The sequence below is a fragment of the Rhinopithecus bieti genome, unplaced genomic scaffold (genome assembly GCF_001698545.2).
Source record: "Rhinopithecus bieti isolate Rb0 unplaced genomic scaffold, ASM169854v2 scaffold_11380, whole genome shotgun sequence".
In the NCBI taxonomy this organism is placed as follows: domain Eukaryota; kingdom Metazoa; phylum Chordata; class Mammalia; order Primates; family Cercopithecidae; genus Rhinopithecus; species Rhinopithecus bieti.
Window position 1 is genome coordinate 1,979,311 of NW_016807225.1, and position 2,965 is coordinate 1,982,275.

A 2,965-nucleotide genomic window follows, 5' to 3' on the forward strand; every position below is an offset into this window, starting at 1 on the left:
GGGTTACTTCCTCTTTCACAGGCATCTGTGTGAAGAGACCACCAAGCAGGCTTTGTGTGAGCAATAAAGCTTTTTTTTTTTGTGGGGCGGGGCAGAAAAGCTTTTATTTTCCCTCACATTCCAGCTCTTCGCTTTTTCTAAGACCTTTTCCAACTCAGAGCAAAGGCCCAAGAAGTTGATTCATACCTGAGAAACAAGTCGGGAACTATGCTGGTGCCCTCAGAGCCGGGTTCTAGACCAGTGGGACTCCCAGCGCGGGTGGAAGCACGTAGCAGTGACACAGCAGAGAAGGCCACAGAAAAGAAGCAGGAAGGAGCCCAAGACCAGCAGCCTGGGGCCACACAGAGCCAGCTCCTCTCCTCCGAGGTGAGCAGCTCGGTCAGCACAAGGCCTTCGTGGTGCCAGACACTAATGCACTCCTCACCCATTCTAGGGCTTAGGTGGCATTTCCGGCCCTCTCCTCTGAGCAGGATATGGGTGGCTGGCTGGAGGGTAGGATTCCTGGAACACTAAAATACGGGCAGGTTCCTGCAGTCCTTTCTGTGGTCACCCTGACTGTGATAAGGACCAGTTGTCCTGCAGAAGATCCTTTCAATCCCATCTGACTACCCAGGACCGTGGCCTGGAATGTCCGGGTCTTGTTCCTGTCTGGACAGTCTCTGAAGTTCAAGGTGATCAGTAAGCTCACGACGTGAGACCCTCGCCACTTCCCTGTGACTGTCCCATTCCTGGGACACAGGATCAGCTGGCCAAAAGATCTCAAAAAAAAGACCCAGTCCTGGGGGATGTCAGGGCTGCGCAGGCCAGTCCTGCGGGTGAGGAGGAAACTGCCAAGGCCCAGACCGGAGAGGCCAAGGAACAGCAGGATCAAAGTGGCACAGACCAGCGGTGGGTGGTGGGCCAGACACAGGTGCAGGTTGTGCCCTGCCTGGCAGTTGCCCATGGGGAGCAGAGGAGGCTGAGCCTCTGGAGAGAGCCCCTCCCTGCCGGGCGGAGGCCGGTGCCCCCACAATAAAGCTTTTTAATCACCTGGGTGCAGGTGAGCTGAGTCCGAAAAGAGACTCAGCACAGGGAGATAGGGGTGGGGCAGTTTTATAGGATTTGGGTAGGTAGTGGAAAATTATAGTCAAAGAGGGTTGTTCTCTGGTGGGCAGGGGTGGGGGACACAAGGTGCTCAGTGGGGGAGCTTTTGAGCCAGGATGAGCCAGGAGAAGGAATTTCACAAGGTAGTGTCATCAGTTAGGGCAGGAACAGGCCATTTCACTTCTTTTGTGATTCTTCAGTTACTTCAGGCCATCTGGATGTATACATGCAGGCTTGGGCTCAGAGGCCTGACATCCTCCATTAAAATAATAATAATAATAATGATATTTTAATTTTAATTTAATTTAATTTTTATTTTTTGAGACGGAGTCTCACTGTCAGCCAGGTTGGAATGCAGTGGCACGATCCTGGTTCACTGCAACCTCTGCCTCCCAGGTTCAAGCGATTCTCCAGCCTCAGCCTCCAGAGTAGCTGGGATTACAGGCGAGCACCACCACACCCAGCTAATTTCGTATATTTAGTAGAGATGGGGTATCTCCATGTTAGCCAGGCTGATCTCGAACTCCCAACCTCAGATAATCCGCCCGCCTCCATCTCCCAAAGTGCTGGGATTACAGGCGTGAGCCACTGCACCCGGCCAATAATGATATTTTTACAACTGCATTACTATAAAGACAAATCTAATCAGGCTAGGTTGTCTTCATTTTTTCCCTTGTTTTAAAAGATATTAAAACATTTTTATGGGCTTCTAAAAGTATTTTGGGCCCTAACCACTCTGGCTACGGAGCCTAATGAGTGAGTCCACACTGCTTATCACAGGGAGATGAATATGATACCATTCTTGCCCTCACAGGAGCTTTCAGTACAGTGGGAGAGATATGAGCATGAAACAATTAATTTTAGTAACAACAATTCTAGTTTAGATGTTTTGAGTGCTTGCTCATCTCATTTAATTCTCTCAATAACTTAAGAAGTAGTAAATAATGGCCGGGTGCGGTGGCTCACGCCTGTAATTCCAGCACTTTGGGAGGCCAAGGCGGGTAGATCATAAGGGCAGGAGTTCAAGATCAGACTACAAATACAAAAATTAGCCTGGCATGGTGGCGCATGCCAGTAGTCCTAACTACTCGGGAGGCTGAGATAGGAGAATTGCTTGAACGCGGGAGGCAGAGGTTGCAGTGAGCCAAGATCACAACACTGCACTCCAGCCTGGGCGACAGAGTGAGATACCATCTCAGGGGAAAAAAAAGAAAAAGAATTAGTAAATAATGTGATTTTTCACTTGACAGGCAAGGAAACGGAGGCCCAAAGAGTTTACACTGTTTGCCTGTGGTCCTAAACCTGTCAGGGATGGGGCAAAATTTATACCAAGGTCTACGTGACCCATAGGCCTGGATTTGTTCCCTCCCTGCTGCACTGCCTCCCAGTTGCAGTGTGGGAGGCAGAAGGAAATAACTGCTACAGGCCAGGGTGCAGTGGCTCATGTCTTTAACCCCAGTGCTTTGGGAGGTGAAGGAAGGAGGATCACTGAGACCAGGAATTTGAGACCAGCCTGGGCAATATAGTGAGACCCCTATCTGTAAAAAAAATCAAAAAATTAGCCAGGTGTGCTGGTGCATGCCGGTATTCCCAGCTACTTAGGAGGCTGAGGCAGGAGAATCGCTTGAGCCTGGGTGAGCCATGATTGTACCACTGCACTCCAGGCAACATAGTGAGATGCTGTCTTTACGAAAATTTAAAAAAAAAGATTAGCCAGGCATGATGGCGCATGCCTGTGGTCCCAGCTACTTGGGAAGCTGAGGTGGGAGGATCACTTGAGCCAAGGAGGTTGAAGCTGCAGTGATCTGTGATCACACCACTGCACTCTAGTCTGGGTGACAAGAGTGAGACCCTGTCTCAAAGGAAAAAAAAAAAAAAATAT

At 49.7% G+C, this 2,965-nt stretch overlaps 1 pseudogene; it reads right to left on the reverse strand.

Moving 5' to 3' along the window:
* Nucleotides 1–219: 219 nt before the first annotated feature.
* Nucleotides 220–977, reverse strand: LOC108534985 (insulin-like growth factor-binding protein 3 receptor pseudogene; annotated as a pseudogene).
* Between the last annotated feature and the right edge of the window lie 1,988 nt (nucleotides 978–2,965).